The sequence below is a fragment of the Vidua macroura genome, chromosome 2 (genome assembly GCF_024509145.1).
Source record: "Vidua macroura isolate BioBank_ID:100142 chromosome 2, ASM2450914v1, whole genome shotgun sequence".
NCBI classification, from domain to species: Eukaryota; Metazoa; Chordata; class Aves; order Passeriformes; family Viduidae; genus Vidua; species Vidua macroura.
The window spans coordinates 115,527,955-115,553,670 of NC_071572.1; the positions used below are offsets into that span (position 1 = coordinate 115,527,955).

Genomic DNA, 25,716 nt, shown 5'->3' on the forward strand with positions numbered 1-25,716 from the left:
TCTGCCTGGGGAGTACGGGGGCTTGGAGGGGAAAAGAGGGAAAGACAGAGGAAATACTGGTCCCCTGAGCCTCCTTTTCTCCAGGCTGAGCCACTTTCCCAGCTCCCTTAGCCTCTCCTGGTGCTCCAGCCCCTTCCCCAACTCTGTTCCCATCCCTGGACAGCCCCTCAATGTCCTTCTTGTCATCAGGAGCCAGAAACTGACCCCAGGTTTAAAGGTGTGGCCTCACCAGTGCCCAGCACAGGGGACAGTCACAGCCCTGGTCCTGCTGCCACACCATTGCTGCCACAGCCCAGGTGCCCTTGGCTTTCTTGCCCACCTGGGCACACCTGGGCCCATGTTCAGACACTATTGCCAATACTGGGAAAAAGCAAATTTAAAAAAAAATCACTTATTCTAGTCTCTTCAGAATGGATTTTTAATGCCTCGGTCTTATTTTTGACATCTGACAGATTTGCTGCCTCAACATCAGTATCCTAAAGACAGCACGGGTAAAAATCTTCTACTCAAAATTTAAAAATTTTGCACAATATCTTATTTCACCTAAATGAAAATGCACACTACTTTGATACATTAAAAGTTTCCATGTTAAAAATATTACATTAATTATTGCAGTGCCTTCTGAGATCCTGAGTCCTAGTTTCAGCTGAAATTGAGTTCATTTTCTTCCTGGTAGCTGACACAGTGCCGTGTTTTGGACTTGATATGAGAATAATGCTGATAACACACTGGTGGTTTAGTTATTGCTAAATAGTTCTCACCCTAAACACCAAAGTCAGTGATTCAGGTAGAAGTTCTCCTGTGCTTATCTGACACATGGAGAACAAATGATGACATAATCTAAAATACACAAGAAACTTGAGTAAAATAAATCCAAAGCCAGCTAAAGTTTGTTCTTTGTGAAGCAGCTACTCTGCTGTGGGTAGTTCATTTCCATTAGGGTACATTTGGGGTATTTGCAAGATTAGAGCTAGAATTAGAATTAAAATTAGGATTAATTAGCATTAGATTTCTGCTTTGCATTGGGTGCTATCACAGAATAAAAAATGTTTTGAGTTGGGAGATTTTCTAGCACTGTTCCACAGGTGTACATTGTTAAACTCCTGGAAAACTGAACCATTTAAAAATTTGAAGTAAAGCTAAAACAGAAAATAACCTGCTGCCCCTGAGACATTTCTCCACATTATTACACTTGAGAGTTTTTATTGTAGTTTTCTTAGCCAAAGATCTGATTTGGATTTGAAAGTTATACTGAAATTGCTATTTGTGTTCATAAATCCATTTCCTTGAAGTAGTAGTGCATGGTATTTGATAATGTTTTGAGCACTGAAGAGATAAATTATTCTGGTTTCTTTTACCAGGGAGGACAAAAAAACACCATCTCTGTATGACAAATGAACTGCATAATCTGTGCTTGCCTCAACTAGATTTTAGGCTATTTATATTTTATTCCATGCTTTAAAAAAAAAAAAAATTCTTCTTTTCTTTCCATCTGCAGAAACACTGGTGTACATAGCTGACATCTGGATTTAAAAAAGAACCTTTGAAGGCCAACATATTGACTCATAAGTCTTTGCTTCCACTCTTAATATGATTAATATTTTCATTTGTTAAAGCTGAGGAAATAAGGCTCATTCATAGAACAGGTTACATTTCCTGAAAGAACATAGAGATATCAAAAAGTGAAAAAAAAAAAAAAAAGAAAGAAAAAGAGTGTATACTGAGAGGATCTTAAAGAATAGATGTCAACGAAATGTTCACTTTAAATAAATTACAGTCTGGTTCAATAAAGAAATTTAATTTTTCTGGTGATGAAAAGATGGATGAAGACAGAGGATAGTCCAAGTGACAGTATTTGTTAAAAGCAATCAAGAAGTAGATCAATTACTTACTCAGTGTTGTAAACAAACTGAGCTGTGCTCATCCTTTCTCTTTGATTTGCATTTTTCTGTCTGGAGATTGGAGAAAAAGCAAATTCCTAGATTAGGACAGGGAGTTGTCTTATAATATTATTTCACAGCTTTTTCAGAAGTAAAAAAAGACAATACAATAAATCATTTCTATTCAAGTCTGAAAGGTTTTGAAATAGGAACCAGTTCACTTCATAATACACTTGTTCAACTCAGAGCAAATGGTAATTATACAGAGATGCAAATCAGAAATGAGAATTAGAATTCCAAATTGAAAACTAATTGTCTCAGATTTTACTAATGATTTAGAATGGATTACATTTGACATTATGAACTTAGTAACAACCTTGATAAAGTTCCAGGATTTAATGGAATCTATTTGTTATACCCAAACTACAGTTGTTGTTGCAATTATTATATATTTTTTACTTAATATTGATGCCTACTTATACAAGTATATGTAGTATATAGAACCACTTGCATAGAAATTTTTTTCTAGTATCTAGAAATAAAATATTTTATGTCTGATATAAAATGCAGTAAACCCAAGCAACTCTTTCTGATTAGCTTTTGGATTGAAATCTCAGAAATCTAGGGGAGAAAACAAAGCATTAAAATAAATCACAGAATCCTAGAATACCAGGTTGGAAGGGATCTCAAGGATCATCTGGTCCAACCTTTCCTGACAACAGCACAGTCTGGGCAAGACAGCCCAAATCTTAAATTTGCCCAGTGGTGCAGAATCCAGCACTTCCCTGGGGAGATTATTCCAGGGGCTGATTGCCACTGTGGAAAATTATCCCTTGGTGACCCCCCAGGGTAACTTGTGCACATTATCGCTCATCTTTTCCAAGTGTCCTCGTCAAAAGCGAGGCTCCACCCTCTTTGCAGCCACCCTTTAAATCCTGGAATGCGGGAATAAGGCTCCTCCAGCCTAGCCAGGTCTTCCTGCAGTTGGTTCTTCCCTCTGGAGTGTTCCCTTCCCCACTCACTTTGGTGATTTCACTGCAGAAAAAAAACCAAACAACTGTGAGGAAAATCTTTTCATCAATGTACAGAATCGGCTTATCATATTTATAAAGAGAAATAATTTAAAACTGCTTATAATCTTGTTTATTTGTTTTCCAGAGCAGAGAACAGTAACACACGCCAACAGGCCTTAAGAACATCTCACATGGAGAAATTACTTTCTCTGTTCTCTTGGCTTTCTCTCTCTGAATGGAACCAACTGGCCTCTAAACAGCTTTTTCCTTGTCTGCTCTTACTACCAAGGTTTATTACAGAGATAAAGCAGAGGTCCAGACACCAAAACTCTGACTTTTGTTCCCAGATCAACCACAGCCTTTCATGTGACCTTGGACCACTCATTTATCTCAACTTCAAAGGCAAGAGGGAGGATAAAATTAATCACTGTGGTGCCCTCAGATGTTGTAATGGAAGGGTCACTCTCTGCTACCAACTACATTTTTTAGGGGAAAAACCAGACTAGGAGTATGCTGACATAAATTAAAAATTTAGTATCCTCTCCTTTGTCCTACCCCTGCCATCTGTAGGGTTGCCACCCAAAGCACAGAAAAAAAAAAAAAAAAGGAAAAAAAAAAAAAGATTTATATATCCTTTTCCACTGAAGATGTTAATAGATTTTAGTGACCTAGAAGGATGACCTCTTCCTGGAAATCCTAATGGCAGAGGCTCTTAGATATTGTAGAAAACAAAGATTTTCCATAAAACTGTGCCTGTGTTCCATCTGTTTGTTCTGTGTTTGTTTTTACCTGGCTGTGTCCCTGTGCAAGCTCCAGCTCACAGAGTGGGAAAGGAGTCCCAGAATCTCACCTCGATTTTTCACTGGCAGCTTTTCCTCAAACACAAAAAAAAAAACAAATCCTGCACCTTTATTTCAACTGTATTTACAAAAGCAAGACATTCTTATGCAAGGCTTTTGTGTAGCCTTTGAGTTGAAAAATAAAAGCATAGAGGTGTTTTTGATGTGAAGACAATCTTGAATTAAACCCAGACCTGTTCTAAAAAGAGCAGATTCCAAGGTGATTTTTGCCTATGCTGAGTAATGATGATAACAGAATTTCTTTCAAGCAACTTTTATAGCTGAGAAGAAAATGAATACTTTTCTTTTATTCTGTTGTGTACCATCTTGACTTACCTAAATACCTCTTAAAGGAGACACTTCCGTGCTCTCAGCATTAAAAATTGCTGAGTTTCTGTGGTCTGCATTTTGCAAGAAGGGCTTGCTAAATCAAGGACCCCGTGATCTCAAAATCACTGAAGCTGTGTTTCAGTCTTATGAAATCTGAAGCCTTTTATGGTTTATTCTGAACAGAATGAGAGACAGAAATGTGTTTTGTGGTTTGCCACAAGTGAAATGTTGTGGAGGGAGAAGGGAGCAGAAACTGAGCCTGTAATTACTGATCTCTGGGATTTGTTCTGAGATATATGAAAGGAGCCCTTTGAGGGCTCCTAACTAAATTCATATAATCATCACCACAGAATCATCACAGAATGGTTTGTGTTGGAAAGAATATTAAAGATCAGGAGGTTCCAACCCCCTGCCATGTGCAGGACACCTTCCACTATCCCAGGCTGCTCCAAGCCCTGTCCAACCTGGCCTTGGACATTTCCAAGGATGGGACAGTCACAGCTTCTCTGGGCACCCTGTGCCAGGGCCTGCCCACCCTCACAAAGGAACAATTCCTTCCCAACATCCAAACCCCCTCTCTGTCAGTTTGAAGCCTTTTCCCTTGTCCTGTCCATGCTCCTGTAAATTGTCTCCTTCCATCTTTCCTGTAGGCTCTTTATTCTTTATTAAAAGTCTGGCTGTCCCTTAGCAGGGATGTTTGTCCACTGACTCTGATAATTAAAGTATCTTCTGTGAGTGTGCAAACCCACCACCCACTTCTGTGCTGTACCCAGCTGAGGAAGTGTCCCTTCACAGAGGTGACACCCAGTTTTCCTGTCCTTTCCTGGATCCCTGGAATGAAAGGGAGCAGTAAAGGAGGGAGCAGTAAGGAGGGAGCTGTCCCTGTGGCCACATTTGGTGACTACAAGTCCAAGTGTGACTACACTATGACCACCTTGTCCATTGGCACAGGAGAAGTTACTTGCAGACAGAAAATGACACTTTGCTGATCAGTGTGAGAGGAATTTTGGAGCTCAGAGAGCAGAATTCTCTGTGCCAGGGCTAACCAGGGCTACTTCATGCTCCCCTGCCTCTATACTGATTCTGCTGACTCAAAAACTGCTGAAATTTTCCATTGAAAAGGGATGAATGCTTTTTTAATACTCTGATGAAATTATGTGAAAGTATACCAAGACTACTTGATTGATTAGATGGCTTCTTTCCTGAGACTTTGTGTTTTGCTGGAGACCTCAGTCCATGTCCAAAGAGAGATCAGTTGTTGCCTGACCCTTGCTGCTCATTTCTCTCACCTGTCATTGCTGCCAGCACGAAACCTTTTGCTTTTACCTAATTGAGACTTTTTTTTTCCCCCCCACAAATCAGATATTTCAGGCATTTTCTGTGAACAGAACATAATTACACTGCTCTTTGGTGAACAACATGAGCACAAGGAAGCTCCTAAAATTCAGATATTATGGCAGGATTCACAATGCCATCTCTGGTAACTTTGTTGGTCATTCCTAGATTTTTGATGCACAAAAAGACTCATTGTGAACATTTTTTTCTTAGATTCAAGGGTGTAAAGTTGTTTTGATAAATAATGACTGGACTTGTATCTGCACTGACCAGAGATGTAAAATGCTGCCCAAACTGTTGTTGGATCTTCTGCACACTAAATATGAGAGGGGACAAAGCTGTTAAACACCATATTTAAATGTATAAACAAAGTTATAAATATTCAGCAGAGTTCCATCATGCCATGTTAAGTACTTTGTAACATCTGAAAATTACGTATAAAATAATTAAGAATCTCAATTAAAGAGTGAGAGACACTCAAAGGAAGTGTACCAATGAAAGTGCCTATGAAAGCTTCTTTTCACTTTAGAGAGGACCTAACAAGGGAGCTGATGTAGTGTTTGGTTAGGTTTAGCTCCTAGAAATTAAAACAAAAAGAAATTACAGAAGTTGGTTGTCTGAAGAGATGTCAGCATTTGCCAGACACCAATGTGACAGCACCTTGATTAAATTGCAGCTACACAGCCCTTTGATTCACTGTTTTCTCTGATTTTTTTTCCACAATACTTAAAACTCTTGTCTCTGATATCCATCTAATGCTTGCATGCATGAAGAGTCTGAAATGTTTATTTTAATCCCTTACAGGACACCACATTTCTAAAAGTCTATTTACGCAGCTCCTTCAATGCTCTGTGGGGCCATCACCCTGACTTTTCAAGCCATGAAAATGCTCCAGAATAAGATTTAAAGCAATGCAGTTGTTTTTTTAATAGCACAGCAGGGAATGTGTTAACTCCAGACTGTGCAGCAGACCCAGTAACCCCGCGCTCTGTGTGTTTATAGGCTTTAGCTTTAATGGCCCATTGTGATAAATGAGAGATATTAAAATCTTACAGTCACTGCCCGGTCATTTACAGTCAACAGAGGGCTACAAGTGAAAGGTCAGGCCTAAGAGAGTTGGAAAATCTGCTAAGCAAACTCTGGAGCAGGGAATGGGCTGCTCCAGGGGCTGGAGGCCACAGCTGACTTTTCTGCTCTTGTTGTTCCTGGCCTGGGGTAAGTTTATGCACAGCCCAAAGCATTCGGGATGAAATATTCCCCTTTCTTCATGTCAAAATCAATGTGCACATGATCCACTAGAGGGTTTCTTTAGTTGAATACATTTACCTGGTATGTTTACTAGAGAAAGAGGCTTGTTTTTTTTTGATCAGCCCTTTCCAGGCAGGCTTTTCAATGTGAGAGAACGATTTCCACACTGGTTACTTCCCACTGTGCCGAAGGTCCTGTTACTCCAAAAGACATTTTAGCCTCTGGGTCCTGCCACTGCCAAGCATGTGCTGCTGCCCTCGGGGATCAGCTCAGGTGCTTGCTCTGGAAACTGGAGCATATTAAAAACAAGGATCCAAAAAGAGCACAGTCAGCAGGGCCAGCAGCAGAACCACGGATGAGCAAATATTTACGCTGCACAGAAGTGTCCATTTTATTATTTAGTTCCCTGAATAAGGCTGTGTCTCTAAACCCAATCTGTTCATTTAATCTGTGAGAGTCCAGGAGCAGCTTGAAGCATGAAGAAGACCCCAACTCCCCTTTCCCATCACCCTGATTATTCTGTGATTCTGTGATTTTCATGTAAAGGTGAAAATTTTCATGAAAATGATGGAGGTAAACTCAGGTTGCTTTAAGCCACTTTTCCCAGCTTTGTCGTGGGACCTGGCTCAGTCTCAACCAACTCCCAGAATGTCACCAGAGTGGGACCTGCTGTGACATAACTGATGCTTTCTGTATCTCTCTGCCCCTCATTCTCACTGGCCTTTGGTGGCTGAAAACGTGGGAACAGCATAACTTTCCCTGCACACGCAGCTGATAGTGATTCCTGTGAGAGCTGGGGAGCACTGCTGAGACATCCCTTTCCATGAGTTATATCTCTTTCAGAGAGGCCAGGGAGCTGATTACATCCTTTTAAGGTCTCTTTACTCTCCTGGGATGGCACGTAGAAACCCTGGAATAACTGGGAATAGAGCAGGATGCCACAGGAATAACTACTGACTGAACTTTTTCTTGTGCCTTCAAAGATATTGTTTTAGTCTATCCTTTGTGACTGAGGGACAGAAATGTTCTTTAACCGTATTGAAATATTTAGATTAGTACACAGCTGTGGTGCTGGGGATATGTTTGTCCTTCTACATTCATACACAAGCTAGTTCCTCCTTTTTTGTGGAGCAGCAAGGCATTTTCAGCGCTGGGCTTTGTGTTGGTTGTGAAACTCAAAGTGCAGCAGCCCCAGCCACTGCCTTACATAAACCCTGTGCCTGTGCAATGGACTGCTGCCACTGTCCTGTTTGGAGCAGCAGAATTTCCTTTCTGACCTACTTTTCTGGTCAATGCCTTGAGCCAGGCCATCAGGAGCATTATTAGAGCACATTATATCCTTCCCATGCCACAAAGCTGCCCTGGCACCACCCTGAGCAGCCAAGTAAGGGTCCTGTCAGCCCAGAGGGATCCACGAGCAACTAAACAGCTCCTTTGTCTCCTTTTCCTGCTGCAGCCAGCCCAGCAGATGGATTTAGTGTGCTCTAGAGCAGGCAGGAGCTCCTCAGGTGCACAGGAAATGACCAGGAATGGTGCTCAAGGATGCATAACCTGGCCATAATTGCCTGGGATAAATGGATATCAAGGGGAGCGGTACCAGTGCAGCCAGCTTGGGAGGACAGGGTTATTGAATTGTTTAGGTTGGAAAAGGCCTTCAAGATCACTGAATCCAACCTGTGACTGATCCCTTCCTTGTCACCAGCCCAGAGCACTGAGTGCCATGTCCAGGCCTTCCTTGAACACCTTCAGGAATGGGGACTCCAAACCTCCCTGGGCAGCCCCTGCCAAGGGGCCGTTCCCTCTCATCCTGTCCCTGTCACCTGGGAGCAGAGGCCATCCCTCACCTGGCTACAGCCTCTTCTCATGAGGAAATTGAGGGAATACTGAAGGAATAACCTGGGAGATAATGAAACAAAATGGAATTTCTTCAACTTTCCAATCATTGTAGAATATGAAACGTGCAGCCTTTGATTGCACAAAACTCTCTAGAAAGAGCTGGACAGAGTGCTGTTACAAACAAATTTGCATCTGTGAAGATTTTCATGGAGGAAAAAGGGTAAGGATGGGAAAGGCCCTGTTGTAGATCTGTATCTCAATCTAGGTAGGTATTGAGGATGGCAAAGGGCTGAGATAATCCTTCCCCCTCTGAGAGTGTGAAGTCAGTGCCTCTTTCTGTCTGCCTCTCAGAGCTGTTCCAGGGAGCACAGGTACCCAAGTCTGAGTCATCCTACTGGTATTTATAGAAAACATCGATTCTGTGCTGTAATTTCCTACCCATAGCTTCTACTCTATAATACTATTTTTTCACAGCCATCAAGTCAAATTACCCTCATATTTACTGGAGACGAAATTTCATGCCCTGTTCTGCTCAGTTCCTTGCAGGATGGCTGACAATGGGAGGGAAAAGCAGTTTCAGCAGGCTCCTCTGCACAGGAGGAGAGAGCAGAGGACGGGAACTCTCCCAGCAGAGAATCACAGGGACGTGGTTTCCCTGCTCAGGGAGTCCTGTTAGGCTGAGAGGAAGAAAACAACAGCAGGGGAGAGGCTCTCAGCCAAAGGCAGACTTGAGGGCAGCTGATGTGGAGCACATCCTGCAGTGACGAAAGCAGCATGGCAAGGAAAGCGTGCAGGTGATCCATCATGTTTTGCCTACAGCTCCTTCATGAGCTCTGTTCAGCTCAAACAGTGCCTGGGTTAAGAAAACCTCCTGTAACACTCGCCATATGTGCTTATGCATGTCCTGAGCTGCTAAGGAGTGTCCAAAAAGCTGGAATTTGGCAAAAAGAGGCAGTCTCCTCGGGTGGCTGAGCAGGGTTTCACTGCCCACAGTGATCTGTTATCCCTTTCCTGACAAATGCCTTCAAGAGTCCGTGCCTCAGGGATCAAAGAATAGACAATTTTGCAATAGAGGTTTTAAGAGGTCACAGCCCCACTGTGGTATGATCTAAACCTGAGGCCTCACAGCTCACCAGGCTGTTACCCTGGCCATGGAAGCAAAGTGGCCTGGCTGTTTTTATCCTGGGACATCTGTGCAACTTTAAATCAGATTTAGGTGTTATGATCAGACAGACTTAATGAAGAAATAAAAGTTAAGGAGTTAAAACCAGATATGCAAGGCTGTGGTGAAAAAAAGTTAACAAGTTTCATGCACTTGGAAGCTTGAAAACTTTGGCATTTCTGACAAAATATTGTCTTTCTTTCTGGGACTTTGTAGCTGCTCAGAACTCCAAGGGATGTTTTATTTTGCCTATGTAACATATTTGAATGGTTTATATCTCAGAACATCACAACTTCCCCATCCAAGGCTGTCATCATAATTCCTAGTCATGATTTTGACATTGCCAATTTGACAAGCCAGATAGACTCTGCTGTTGTCATCCTAAGTCCAAAATATTTCTATAACAGCTTCCTGTGCCTTCCTGAGATCCCTGCTGAAGGTAATCCGAAAGATCCCCAAATCCCTGGGCCCACAGGTAGTTGTGTGGCACTCCTAGAAATGTTCCTATTGCCTGAAAAAAAAAAAAGGAATGTGATTTCCCAGCTGCCTGGTTGCCTGTGGCACATCCTGCAGCACAGTTTACCACTCACACATTTGTTTGTGAGGGTGCAGCACAAACAAATTCATTGGAATAATCAGCACTGGAAAAAAGAAAGCACCCACTCCTTGTTTTCCGGGGAAATTATTTTTTTTTATTCTGAACTAGGTGTGTGTGCATGTGTGGGCCTTTTCCTTCCCCTCAAAATTGGATTATTTCAGCAATCTGGGTGACAGGATGAGCTCAGATGTTAGGAGGGGCTGTTAAAGTTCAGGAGGGCAGGAAGGAGCAGATGCTGGAGGGGAGGGGATGGGAAACGTCACAAACTGCTTTTGTCATGAGAGTAACACATGTGACAGCTTTTTCATGGTTTCTCTGAAATGTCTGCTAACAGAGGGTGCCCTGTTCAGGAGGGAGAAGACAACCATGACTGGTGATGACCATCAGTTTCTAAACACTGAAATCTGTTTTCCCTCCAGCATCTGGTAGTGCCTCTGGAACTTTGTGGTGCCAGAAATCAGCCCCACCTTGTGCTGTTTGGCAGGGAAGCTGCTGCCACTGCTCAAAGCAGCAAAGGAGGGCGTTGTGTGGGAGGAGGACAAGCTCTGTGCCCCTGCCTGGGGCTGGGTGATCAGAATTAAGCACTGATGCTTAATTGCCTCAGCACAAAAGGCTTTGAGAGCTATTCAAGGGCACCAAGTGCTCTCTGTTTCCCAATTCCTTTCGAGCTGTCTTGTAAAGACAACATTGCCCATCCACTCCTAACCTGGAGGTTTGCTCAGTCTCAAACGGTATTCAAAGGAAAGGACTCGAGGGAGTAAAGTTGACAAGATTTGTCCATAAATACTGGTGGTTTTGACAGCTGAATGGAGTTCACATGGCTGGTTGTGTTTGCCAAAGAATATGTATGAACTTGAAACTTGGAGATTGAATGCAAAGTGATATTTTTATATAAAAGTAACTTTAGTCACTGTTGCATATTCAGACATATGGTGCCAGTCTGGTACCAGGTGTAATGGAAACAGTTTAAATACTGCCTAGGACAAGTTTAGGTAATCTGAAAGAAGTTTCATAATTCTTCATCTTTCTCCTTTTTCCTCTTATCCCGAAGTCAACCCTGTGTTTTTTTCCTACACCATTTCACTTATTTCCCTGTTTCTCTGCGGGGAGCTGCTGTGGTCTGTCACTGACCCAATGCCACGAGAGTCACTCGCTCACCCTGCCCTGTCACAGCTGAGCAGAGGAGGGAAAAAGAATTAACAAATGCTTCACCATGGTCTTCAGCAGGGAAAAAAAAAAAAATCAACAAATGCTTCACCATGGTCTTCAGCAGGGGAAAAAAAAAATAACAAATGCTTCACCATGGTCTTCAGCAGGGAAAAAAAAAAAAAAAAACAAATGCTTCACCATGGTCTTCAGCAGGGCTTGCAGAGGAACCTCAGCCCTAGCACCTGGAGCACCTCCTGCCTCTCCTTCTCCACTGACCTCGGTGTTTCCATGTTTTCCCTTACATGATCCCACATCCTCCTCTTGTCTTACCACAAGCAACTGTGTGACTTTGTTTGGGTTTAAATCTTAACTATGTCATCACAGAGGTGTTTCCAGCCTCTGCCACTGGCCCAGTTTTGGCTAGCAGCCTGTCCATCTTCAGAGCCACCAGCCATTGTCACTGCTGGGCATGGAGGAATCTTCCAGCAGCTTTGCACAGGAGCCATCTTCATGGCACCCCTGCTGCCAAAAAACCAAGCCCTGCAAAACCCAGAACCCTTCCTATCCAGACTTCATGAGCTCATGGAACACTTCAGAAGGGCCAGGATCAATGAATCAAGGTAGGGGGTGAGCCCAGGCACTGCTTACATTGCTTCCCAATCACTCCTTGTACTGAGACATTAGGAAGGGCACTCACACGGCCCTGGGGAAGAGGTTGCCACAAAAGAAGAAGTTTTCTTCTTTCTCTATGTCTTACCTCCAATCTTACTGATTAATGCGTTCCTGGGAAAACTGCAGTGTAAATAAAAGTGGTGGGAACGCCTCAGTTCAGTTTGGAAAGCAGTGACATTTTAATCTACTAATTAATGTAATTTTTTCACCTACCTGGACTTGTGTAAGGTCACCCCCAACATCCCTTACTGCTAAATTGGAAACATGTGGGTTTGATGGGTGGAGAGTGTCATGGATAAGGAATTGTCTGGATGAATGATTTCAACAGTCAGCAGCTCAATGTCCAAGTGGAAACCAGTAACAAGTTGTGTCCCCCAAGGGTCCATACTGGGATCAGCATTATTTAATAACCACCAATTTTTTTATCTACAGAAAGAGAGATATTTTTTACTAAAGCTTGGAGTGACTGAAGAAGAGATGACTTTTTTTTTTTTTTTATAATAAGGCTATTGAGACCCTGAAACAAATCCTGAGTAGGCCCTTATTGCACATCTGCTTCTTTTGGAAACCTGAGAAGAAAAAGTTATGCTCTAATTCAAGGTTCTAAGTACTTTTATTGTTCACCAGATAAGCAAAGATAAATAGTAAAAAAGTGACAACCTTTTCAAAAATAGAATGATGAGAAACACATTTCAATGAATCAAACACGTATCATATTCCCAAATGTATATAATATTTTGAGCTTGATGTTCAGCTGAGAAGCATTTGTTTATCTCAGAATTACCACCCCTTACTTACAGATCCAGAAAGGAATACAAAATGGATGCAATTTTTGGTCAAAACTTTATTTTTTAAATTCTTCTTAATTTTTTGTTCTTTAAGCAGAACAAAGTGATACTTTCACCACACAAACTAGCACTGCAGGGCACTGGTTTTTAAATGTGGAATGTCTATCATGAAAGCTACCAACCCATGCCCTTGGCTGGAGTGAAAAGCCTGTAGAAAATTGATTACTTTTTGATCTGAATAAAAAGTTGTTTAAATTGGGTAAAACTGTAATGAGATCTTATAAAAAAAAAAAAAAAAAAAAGAATTTCTGGCTGCACTACTATGGAAGAAAAAAAAAAGGAGCTAACAGAAGCTGGGGGTTTAGAGCTACAGAGCTCTTCACCTTTGCTTGTTGAGTTGCTTTTTAGTATTTTGGAAAGGTTTTTTGAGAGCTGCATCTGAGCCTCTGTGAAATAATTACACTGATGGTTCTGGTTTCTAATGTAGAGCACGGAAATCTGCAAAAGCCATCGGGCAAATTCTGCTGAGTCTTTCACCTCAGATCAGCAGCTCTCAGGTCATTAATCATGCTTTATAAGCTTTAATAGACTAAGTGTTTTAAAGACATCTGCTGAGTCTCAAAGAATAGAGTGCAGACTTTGCTTTTCTGAGATTTCTGTATTAAAACAGCAATGTTGTTAGGAGAGAAAAAAATGCCCCAACATAAAAAAGCTTGGCCTCTCCCTTTGGTTCCTGCCATGCTGCAGGAGAGGATGATCACACAAGTCATTTATAACTGGAGATTGAGGGCATTAAGCTCAGCAGGTATTAAATATTTCCTTAGATAAAGGCATTGTCACCACCAGCACTTGCTCAGTCAGCAAGCACGTAAAAAAAAGAATATAAAGAAGTGTTTTGCATTAATTGATGTGTGACTAAAACACAGTTTTGTCCCGCACAATGCATCATGCATGCCTGAAAATCACTGCAGGTGACTGGCCTTTTGCTTGTTTACTCTTTTTCTCTGATTCTGTCTGTCAAACACATATTTTTGTGAAGGCTGCTTGCACAAAAAGACTTGAATTTAGTTTGTTTTGTCTCACATTTTAAGTGATGCGATACCAGGCTTGATAGCTAGTTCTGATTTGGGTTAGTGAGTTAGAAATATCCTTCTGTAAATACACCATTGCACTTGTTACCTGAGCACTTGTAGGTTTTTTTTTTCCATATATTTTACTGTGGAGTAGCAGCTTCTCAGTACCACAAAAGACTTCCACAATGGAAGGGAAGGACAGAAGTGGAAAGGAGCAAGCTCTTGGTTATGGATACAGCTTTGTTCCCAAAACAATGGGGCAGGAAACACTTGTGGCATGGTTTTGCTCGTATTTGTGTTAGCTGTCCTCTTTCATTCAGTGCTGTGTTGTTATTTTGATTTTTTGTGAGGGGAAGTTTCGTTTTGGTTCAGTTTGGTTGGTTGGTTGGTTTTGTAAGTGAAGGTTGTGTGCTGAATTTGGATTTTAATGATAATTCCTAAATGAAGCATCAGTGCCTGAGCTAAATGCTTGTTCTGTTCCCCCGTGTTTACTCTTCAGCACAGAGGGTGCGCTCAGGAAGTTCAGTACCTGCTGTTTGAAAGTGCTTTACCTAAAATGTGTGGAATGAGGGTGAATTTTCCCTTCTCCCACACTTTCCTGGGAAGCAGCCCCATTCCCAGGCTGACTGCAATCAGAGCTGTCTTTCCATTCTCCAAACACAGCAAAGCAGAGCCTGAAAGTGGGATGTCCTCACCACGAAGTTGAGGAACCACTTTCCTTCAGTCCAACTGATATTTAAGGACCAGTCTGTGTCAATGGGGCAAAATGGCCAACTTTGAGCTGGGACACCCAGTTGTAACTCTGGTGCTCCTGTGGGAGAGTTCTGCTCCGTGGGTGTGGAGGGAAACATCAGCTTCAGGGCTTGATGCTCATTTCCTATGTTTTTCTTACAATACTTGAACAAAGTGTCTTATGCTGAGTCAGATTTTTCATCTGAGATGATTTTTCTTCCTGGCTTTTTCTACTGGTTAGGAAAAAAAAAAAAAAAAAAAGAGAAATTTGCACGTAATCCAGAGTAATTTCCCCTTTCTTCTCCTCCTCCCTGTGTTTCTCACTTTGGTACTGAAGACATTGATTTCTCTTCCAGCCCTTTGAGGCCCGGAATAAAGCCAAGGAAATGAATGAGAAGGTAAACAGAGGCAAAGAAAAATAGATATATGATCAGAGACACAAAGCAGGTTCCTGGCAGAATGTGGAACTGAGCCCTCTTGCTTTCTGCAGAATCCAAGCTTCCCTTAAAAGGATAACTGAAGGAAATAGGTCAACTCAAATAACATTAAATCATGTTGGATGAAAATGTATCCCACTCCTCTCTGAGCTGCAGGATGACACAGAGTTTTAAAACTCCATTTGCTCATACATGGGATGGGTCCCATGAGCATCTGGGATGTACAAGGAAGCTCTTTAGGATCTGAGCAGTGTCCCTTGCTTGGTGTGACAGTTTTCCTAACAACTTTCTCACTCTATCTGTTCTCAGCTGTTCTGTTTCTTTTTTTTTTTTTATAGGAAACTTGAGTCATTGCCATTTTTAGCCTCTCCTGGCTGCCTTAATGGGATCTTCCTTCTCTTCCGGCTTCATTTTTTTTTTTTTTTCACTTTCCATATTATGAGAATTTTATTCTCCTCTTCATATAATTTCAACACTTCTCACCTTTTCTCTCACGGTAAAAAAAAATGAAAGCCTTGTGCTATAGCATTCTGAAATAAAACTGCAGAGTAGCACTCCTGTTTCAGCTGCTCCTGGAGAAAGAGGAAGGCAGTTTATTTATTTTTTTTTTTCATAAGTTGTTTATGGTCCTGCTCTCGAGTTCAGAGTTCTGACATCATGCAGGGTACCCTCCAAAAATATTAGTTTCAAATTCTTTGCTGGATATTTAATAAATTGCAAAAACATTTCCTAATGGACTTTGTGCAATAACATGTTTTACACGATGAGTCCTGGGGAAGGACGCAGAGTTCAGGATGAATGACAGAAATGAGAGAAGTAATAGTATTTGTCCTTAGAGAAATGACCCAGAAAGGGAACTGGAAAATAGAATTGAATGCTACTATTTACTTCTTGGATCTAGTCTGTAGATAGGTATGTAACAGACTCCCAAAAAAAATTGAATTTCTGTGCAGACTAATGAAAAGTCTATTTTTTTATTTCTTTTGGCTACTTTGTCCATTTATAAATGAGCAGAATCGGATCAGAGAGTGCTATTGACAGTGGAATAGAAAACAGCACTGAATATTCCTAGAAATCAGAAATTGAAAATGCCTGTTTAAAGCTAATTCTTAGGCCTACTGTAATGTGATACTGCTCATTGCTAATTATCATCATGTTAATCTTCCAGCATTGGCTTAATTTGCATTTTACTATTTAAGCCACACCTGCTAAAGATAAACAACCTTGCTCTGAAGATTTCCAGAGCTGATAAATCCTGGCCTCATTTGACCTTCCTCAAACGCCAGGATCTGAGCAGGTGCCTGAACAGAATATGAATTTTAATTTCTCCAAGGTTTAGCACAAGGGATTGAGTCCATATTCCCTGTCCATTGTGTTTCCTGGAAGCAGATCATGGCTTTTATTATTTCTTGCATGTTCCCAGAGTCCTCAGATTCCTTAGCCCTCATCTCCCACTGCTGCCTGGGATGAGCATCCCAGAGAGACAGTGCCCTCAGAGGGTGGACAGGGACACTGTGCCAGTGCCAGTGGCCAAAACCATAACCCTGTGCTAAATCCATCAGTCAAACTTTGATGTAGCCCTGTAAATCTGATAATAATCTAACCCAGGCAGTAAACAGAAGTAGTAGCAGTAATAATGGATTTTTTTCTGCCTGTGAAAATCAACACTGGCACAGATGGTGGAGATTTTTCTAGGTAAACTTAGAGCTAATATGGATCTCAGGAGTGAGAAGCCCTGCAATTCTGTCAGGCTCATTTGAGTTTTATTGTCTAATTCTGAGAGCACTTTAGTATTTTCATGCTGAGCCTCTCCTTGCATGAGGGTCTGTTTGACGTCTGTGCTATGAATGCTGCAGTTCAGGTTATGTTTCTGTGACAGCAGTGAGGTACACTGGCCTGGGGCTAAAGAGTCCTTAAGTGGGAAGTATATTGATCATTTTTCTTAGGAGATGGGAATTCTGGATAAATTTTATCCCCTGGCACTAATTAGCAGAGAACTTTCCAGTGAATGTTCTGTGTTGGTTGCATTTATTTGAAATAAATTCCAGTTCTGTAACGTGCTCAGGGAGGGCGCTGGAATGAAGGGATCCAGCACTGGAGATGGGCAGCAGGTGGCACCCACAGACCGTGGAAATTCCTGCCTTGCTGCATCCAGCCAGGTGAGAATGGCTTTTAAAACCTGCTGGCACCCAGCTTAGCACACATTTACCTTTCCTGGGTTACACATTTGGTGTTTGAAACAAAACAAATGGGATTTATCCTGTCTAGCAGCGTTTGCAGTATAAAATACGCCCACAAAACTTGTCTGCTGCCTTAATAGATGTATTAAACACTTTATTCTTAGGTATGGTGCATAGATTAACAAGTCAAACAATGGAGTGGAAAAACAATCAGAGTGGAAGTGTGTTTCAGAGGCCTCCAGCTTGCCCAACCACCTCCCCCTTATCCTTGAAAAAAAAAAAAATTACCCAAACCCCAAGCTGAGGAGGAATGCCATACCTCTGACTGGTTTTAAGAAATATATAAATACATTTTGGAAGTGAGAAGTTAAGGGGGACAGCTTTTCCCCCAGCTGCAGCATAATCCTTTATCATTCACAGTCTTTCTTAATCCACCTCCTCACCTTGTTTGTTTTTTGTTTGTTTGTGTTGTTTTGTTGTGGGTTTGGTTTTCTCCTGCAATGGAAATAACTTCGTTTTTACACAGATAGTTTTATGTTCTGTTTTGATGATGTTAGTAAAGATTTTGAAAGGAGATTAGTCCCCAGTGTACATTCAGCTATTTTAGGGTTTCTAAGCTTTTTCACATTGTGTTGGTGACCTAAAAAATCTATCTGTGTGAAAAAAAAATAGATTTTGGTATGTGGAATTCAGTGTGCACTACTGTGTATTTTTAAATGTGTAAAAAGGCACTTTATCAATGATTTGTACAAATATGCTCAGTGACTGGTTTGTAATAATTGATATTTCCAGGTTGTTTCACTGCAACAATTCTTAATACAAATGCATAACTGGAATCATGGAATGGTTTGGGTTGGAAAGAATCCTAAATAGTATCTGGTTCCAACACCCTGCCATGCACCTTTCACCAGACCAAGCTGCTCCATCAACCTGGCCTTAAGCACTCCCAGAGTTGGGACAACCACAGCTTCTTTGAGGTAATTTTCCCCCTTTCTCCTCATTTCGCCTTCTTCCTTAAAGGTTTTGAGTGGGCAACATAAAAATATCACTTGGGTCTTCATCTTCTCTCTTGAATTCTTTCTCACACCATATTTGCATTCTTGGCCCACGCTCCTGATGTCAAACCTGAACAGTCATAAAAATCTCATTCAACAGGTGTGATGTGAGCTGGAGATGTTCTTCATTAATTTTTTCATTCTGATCCATGGAAAATGTTACATGCAGTGATTTCTTGGTATTGTTACAGTAGTTAATAGAAGGAAGAGGTTTTATTCCTGGATATTTCATAACATGATTTGCATAGGGGATGACATTTTTTCATCGTGGCATTAGATCCCCAGACTGCTAATTTAAGTCTGACAGCTGTTGGGATTAATATGAGAACTACGTGCTTCTATTCTTCAAGGCTGGATTATCTATTGGGATTTTTGTTTTCAAACAAATTCATTGTGCTTTGTTGAGTTTACATGAAGCAATGGTAATTAAACATTTGTGTGTCTGGCAAAGCAGTTTGTTGCTGGCAAACACCTAATTTACTGGCATGCAGGATATAGAGATTTATCTGGTTTCATGGTTGAATTATGTTAATCTCTGACTGCATTTGAGGATGTGAAGCTTAAATTTGGACCAGGGATTGAAACACCCTAAGCAGTTTCATCATGTTTTTAGGAATAGAACATCCTCTAGCATTACATCCTGGCATGGTGGTGAGAGGATGTGGATTGCTCTGACTAATTTTGGGAAAGAATTGAATTTCATTTTCAGGAAAACTGGGAAGAGGATTTTCTGCTTGTATAATCCTAAGATTTTCCCAGCACAATACCTTCTGAATCAGGACATGGTTTGTGAAACTCAAACAGCATCATGGATGATGTAACATAAAACCTGGGTTTTGTTCTGTTCATGTCTTCACAACTTAGGATGGCAAAATGTTCAGCAAGGGAGACTGTGAGGCAGACAAATGAAAAACAGGAAAAAAAAAATCCTCTTCAGTATAAAATTCCTGCCTGTAAACATTGGCCTTCAAATGTTCATTATAAAATTCTGTGTCTGATAAATTTCTCCTCTCAACATATCAAACTAACCTTAACTCCATTTCTTTGTGCCTTTTTTCCCTCTCTTTGGTTCATCCCCTCTATCCCTTTCATTAATTGTTCCTCTGAATAGCTCCTTCTAACTGAGCCACCATCATTCCTATTTATGATTTCTTCTTGTGTTTTTTTGTTCTTTTTGCTTTCCAGTGCTCCAATTCCAGTCCTCCTTGCTTTTGTTCCTGCTTTCCTCTTGCCATACCTTGCTTGCATTAAAGGCTTGCTGAGAGATTGTGGATTTATTCTATCTTGAGTGTGCCTTTCTTTTTTGTTCATTCAGCTCTGGATTGATGGTTTCTATTGATGATGAATATCTATGCAAAGGAAGTATTAACCAAGAACATGGAGCAGGAAAAAAAGGTGAGTTTGGGGAGGCCCTGGCACAGGCTGCCCAGAGGAGCTGTGGCTGCCCCTGGATCCCTGTAAGTGTTCCAGGAGAACACAGCTCAGGATATTCTATGATTCTACAACTCTACTCAGCAAAACTTGCTTTTAGCTAATTATTTGTGGCAGTGCCAGGGATAAAAAGTTCAATCAAGATGCCAAGTAATTAATTTTAATTTAGATATTATTATAGAACAAGGGGAGACCATGAGGCTTCCAAATGTAATGGGGCCAAGGATTAAAACATATACCTTGGCACATTTTTGGGGTGTCAGAAGAAGAAGCTGCTTTTCTTTTTCCTTACATTGAGATATAACTCTACAGAGAGGATGATTCAGGGTTTGTTTTTTTTTAAAAAAAAGGGCCTACCATATGGAACTTTAATTACAATTGGCTTTAGGGAAATCAAATAATCTTTTGTAAATAAAGCTGGAGGAAATGCTGTTTGCTTCTGAAATGGCTCGAGATGCTTTCCTTCTGCAAAGATGACAAATAGGAATGTTGTTTGTGGAAACACTCAGCCGTTTCCAGGAGTGTTACCCATGTGCAGGAACAGAAAAGGGCTTGCTAGAATTCCTTGGACTATGCAAAGCACCTTATTTAGGCAAATTCTGGCTAGCCAATCATGCCTTGAGTGTGGAATGTATGAACAAAAGTGTGCATCCCTTACCTGATGTAAGGAAAAAGTCAGACAGGATTTATTCAGTTCCACCTTCTCCCTTCAATCAGTCCATAACTATATTTTTCCACGGTGAGATATGCATATTTTTTTTATGACTCACTGGAGGATTCACCTTTCTGAAAAAAAAACTGTAGCTGTATCTAAGCTTAAAGACTTTTATTGTAGTTTCAGACCAAATTTCAAAACTATTTAAGGCGATACCAGATGTGTAATAAAAATTATGTGCTTTTACTCAGAGGTGCACAAACCAATGTCATTATGGTTACTATAATCATCAGGGAATCCACATATATTTGGAATTTATTCTTTCTACTGACCTTTTAGGTGCTAATTAGAATGAGAAGTTTCCTACAGAATACAACTGAGACATGGTCAATGTGTTAAAAAAAAAAAAAAAACAACACAAAAAAAAAAGGAAAGAACAAGGAGTTATGGCAACATTTTAAGGCTTTGAACATTTCCTCTTTCAGGTGGAATATTCATACTGCTATGTTTGCATTAAGGAAGCAAAGGATTTTACAGGGCAAATTGATGACAGCCTGGTATGACTTGGCACTGGTCACAGGCAGTCATTTGCTCTTTGAAGTCAGGCAGGCAGGTTTCTCTGTCCCCCTCAGACTGACAAAAATCTCGTTGATGATAAAGTTGTTGCATGAACATAAAGAGTTGATTCATGAAGCCAATGAAAACTCTGATTTAGAAGAGTTAACGAGTCTCTGACACAGACCCTACAAAAGCTTTATCTGAAAGCAGAGGGGAAAGTCCTTTTGGAAAAGCTGAAGTGTTCTTGAGGCAGCAGGATCATCACTTCCATCTTGCCAAGTCCTTGTCCTCATTCCTGGGTGTTCAACCTATATTTGGGTCACGAATCCCAATGAACAGCTCTGTCAGGTGATATCAGAGGATTTAAACTTGAAGATCTGATGGATTAAAACCAGTGAAACACATAAATTAAATGTTCCAATTAATCTTATTTATTTATTGTCTGGAACAGGTTTAGCAAAAAAAGCCCCAAACATGAGCTTGAAATACCATCTTGACAGCAGCTTTTTATTATGCCAAAGCGAGAAACTAAATGTTGAAATTCAAATTCCTTCTATAACTATTTAAACACAAAGTAGTTCTTTCTGTAGGTATATAAATTGCCCAGCCTGATAATGGTAAGGAGCTGTGTTGCTTTCATTTCTCATTTCCCACTCATGCACTGATAAACAGGAATATTACAATTTATGTGAAAAGTCTAAATCAATTTTTTTTTCAAAGCAACTTTGTATTCTTTTAACAATGGAGGACCATTATTTCTTCTACTGCTGACAAAATTTTCTCACAAAGAACCAGGTTGTGAATTGGGATCAAGAAACTTGTGTTTTTGGCAAAAATGGTTTTTATGTTGGGAAATCTGCAGATAAACCCAGACACAATTTGTGTGTGTGTTTGTGTATACTTATAAATTAGATCCAGTAATCGGTGCCCTATATCAGGATATTATTGATAATGAATGAAAATATCAGGAAATTATTTAATTCTGTAAATTTTCTACTTTTTCTGTTTGAAAAATAAAACAGACAAAAAACCACCCAGTTAATAACCAGAGTTCATAGTATAAATTATTAATTCCCATTTGTAGGGAACTACCAACTACAGCTACCAAAAACCCCAAAATGTCCATTTTCATCCTCCAAAAAACCTAAATGGGAATTCCCAACCAGAGAAAGCCAATCCCTTCCCGAATGGGATCACTCAAGAATTTCTCAAGGCAAATTTGTTTTCAAATTTGTTCTTTCCTGGGAAATTAAATTGGTTCAAATACTGGAAAGACTCCTTGGAAGTTTCCAAGTCTCTCCCAGCACCATGAGTCAGATGTCTCCAGGTTGTGTTGTGCCAGATTTGACGTCAAATGATGATCCAGTGGGGTTTTCCACTAGACTTCCTAATGGAGATTCAATGGGATTTTACGGCATAAAATAACTGGATTTTGTCTGAATCACTCAAGCCAATATAAAAAATCTGGTCCCGTTAACAGGCTTGTGAAAACACATTTTTAAAGGCTTAAAATGTTGAGGGAAATAAGTAAAATTTTAATTTCTACACAGTGATATCAAATTTGAATGTTAATTAATTAATTAGCATGTTAGTGCAGCACAAAGTCCCTGCTCTGGGTAGTCTTGGTGGCGACAGCAAGCTCTGATTACTCCTCATTTTCAAATTATCTCTGCTCTCCAAGACCAGGGCGTGCTTTCACAAGTTGTTGCTGCTCACTGGAAATTTTCTGAGGAAGAAAGGAAGCGTTGCCTCATGGCTGGGTTTGGCAGGTCCTCCCTGAAATCAGGGAGCTGTTGGTCATGGGTGGCCTGGTGACAGCTGCCCTGGGACCGGCATGGCTGGGTGACCTCTGTGGCTGAATGAAACTTGTCTTTTTGTAATTTTATTGGATTGATAGAAGATCCAACGAGCTTCCAGCATTTGAGGATTTGGGGTTTTGCTGTGTTTATTTTTTCTTTTTTTTTTTTTTGTCCTTTTTGGGCTGAAACCAATTCCAAGAACTCTTTTATTTTCCCACAGACTGGGATTCCAGCTCCTTTGGCGAGCTGCAATTGTTCTGCAGCCTGTCTCCCACACTGCTGCGCATTCTTGAGCAGAACTGTTGTCTTCATCTAAAAGTAAAAAAATTAACGTGTAGATGTGTGAATTTGGCTTTGGCACACGCCCCTTTTTGCCCTTTCTTAAGTAAATAATAATTTCAAACACATGGAATTCAGTTAAGGGAGAACACATGAAGTTCATGTTTAAGTGAAATAGTAGAAGCAGAAGCCCTGCACCATTATTCAAATATCTTTTAAGAGCAGGCTCAGAAAATTGTCCAAAGAGGAATAAAAATTAGAACCCCAAATGGCAGCTGAATAGATGACAAGTGCTACTTCTAGCCCAGTCCTGTGGAAAACAGCAAAACAACAGGAATGGCTTTTTAAGCCATGGTTATTAGAATGTCACCTCTACAACCTGGAGCTTGATTTTACATGAGGGGAGTAGATTGCTGCTCAGTTGGGAGCCAGGGAAAATTCATAGGTGCTGTCTTTGTCATAGAGTTTTTAAAAATAATCTCAGTTTCTATTAAATGCTGCTGTGTGTTTTACAGGGACAAATCTGGAGTACATCTCAGTGACTTCTGCCCATCTCTGGCACCCTCAATGCCCAGACAGGAAAAGGAGTATTGCTTATGTTGCTATCAACTTATTTTTGGGAGTTGGTAGTTGACAACTGTTCATAAAAGAAAGTTAAAATGGTCCAGGAGATTACTGGGTGGAGAAATTTCCAATGTCTGCCTTAGCAACTCACCATCTCCCTCTTTTTTTTTTTTTTTTTTTAATAAACACCTTTATTATAAACAATATAAATAGATCCATTGTCTCGTAGCACCCACAGTTGCAAGACAAACACAGAGGAGTTTGTCCTCACTAACAGTGAGGTGAAGTCAGTGAGACTGTTGATGGCATGAACCTTGTTGGGTTTGGCTGGCTCCCAAATGCACATATTAGCAAAGAATCTTTCACCTGACGAGGATTAATCGTGCTGGAATGTGTGGCAGCAGGAGGAGATGTATAGGAGCAGTTTGCTGTAAACAAAGTGTATTTTTTGTGTGGTTATGGTTTGTTTTTGTGTGAGTCAGACTGGCAGTGATCTGGTGAGGTAATCTGCTGGGGAATGGGATGTGACATTCCTCTCTCCCTCCATGCCCCCACCTGAGCAGTCATTGGATAAAAGATGGGCACAGTGTGAACTGATGGGGCTGCCTGTGGAGTTGTGCTCCTGGAAAGGAGCAGGATGGGTACAGACACAGCTTATCAATCAGCCCACAGCAATATCAGATGCAGATACTGATAAGAGCTATATTTAGGAAAATGAGGACAGCTGCAATCATGCTGGTGTTCACCCAGCTCCTGTGCTTGGTGTGTGCTTGTGTGTCTGCCTCTCCTTGTCCCACTGCTGGAGTGTGGACAGACAGCAGCTTTCACATGGCTGGGGGGACCGAGACATCCTAGAGCACCCAAAACAGGAGCAGCGTCTGTCACAGCTTCCCAGGGTCGCTGGACAAGGGAAAATGGTTTCAAACTGGGAAAAAAATGGGTTTAGATTAGATATCAGGAAGAAATTCTTCACTGTGAGCTTGGTGAGACACTGGCTTGGGGAGCCATGTGGCTGTCCCAGCCCTGGAAGTGTCCAAGGCCAGGCTGGATGGGGCTTGGAGCAGCCTGGGACAGTGGAAGGTGTCCTGCCCATGGCAGGGGTTGGGACTGGATGATCTTTAAGACCCCTTCCAACCCAAACCATCCTGTGATTCCTTGATAATACCTAAGTAAAAAGGTAGTGACCACAGAAACATCTATAATTACTGACTCTTCTGTCATGTCTTTGCTCATGTTTTATTTGGGTGCCATTATGCCCCTCTAGCAGGCACAAAAGAAGTTTTAGGAAATAGAAAACCTACCCATTGCCATTCATTTATCTTATTGTCACAACTTCAGTGCTGTTCTTGTAGAAAATTGGAAGTTCTAACCAGATTGCTGGGATTCTATAAATGGTTTGTATGGACTTAGCCTTGCTTTTTTATGGAATGAGAGGGGAAATGGGCACCCAGTGTGGCCACATGAGTCACAAACATCTGTCTTTGTGGGTGTCCTATTTGATCAATTAAAGTTTACAGCCCTTTCAGCTTTCTTCACACCAGGCCCCCAGACAGCATGTGAGTAATTTTGTACTTCAGGGGTTGCCTGGAGGTGACAAATTTTCCCAACTTTTTCTGTATTCAAAGGTGTTTGTCTTTCAGGCATGAAATGCAGAATGTGGGGGTTTTATTTTTGGCTTACAGATGTCATTAATGTCTGCCCCTTGCTGGTGGTAAATGTAGTCTTAAAAAACTGTGAGGATAATAGAAATAGGAGCAAGGGAGAGAAGCTCTGTCTTGAGCTTGACACATATTCCACAAGGTTTAGTCATAAATTCTGAAAACAAATTGCAGCTTTTCTCTGTTGGGATGACTGAAAATCAGTAGCAGACGCCTTTAATTCTCCCACATTCCAGGTAATAGAACTTTTCCAGGAATGGCTTCACTTGGTTCAGAGACTGTTCCTCATGTGCCAGACTGTAAATGTCAGGCTTGGGCAGGGTGGTGATTGCTCTGCTGTGTCCTCCTGAGCTGTCATCAGTGTGAAATGAATAAGGATGGTTTGGCTTTTGCTGTAGTTCTGATTAGCTGAGCAGTTTTATGGCTTTATTTTTTTTTTTTCCTT

At 41.0% G+C, this 25,716-nt stretch overlaps 1 long non-coding RNA gene across 1 annotated transcript; it reads left to right on the forward strand.

The window, feature by feature from the left end:
- The first annotated feature begins 11,845 nt into the window (after positions 1 to 11,845).
- LOC128804379 (uncharacterized) lies at positions 11,846 to 23,750 on the forward strand. Its single transcript, XR_008436040.1, has 3 exons — positions 11,846 to 12,010; positions 19,643 to 19,722; positions 23,565 to 23,750. It is a non-coding gene; the product is annotated as an uncharacterized LOC128804379 (long non-coding RNA).
- Positions 23,751 to 25,716: the final 1,966 nt, after the last annotated feature.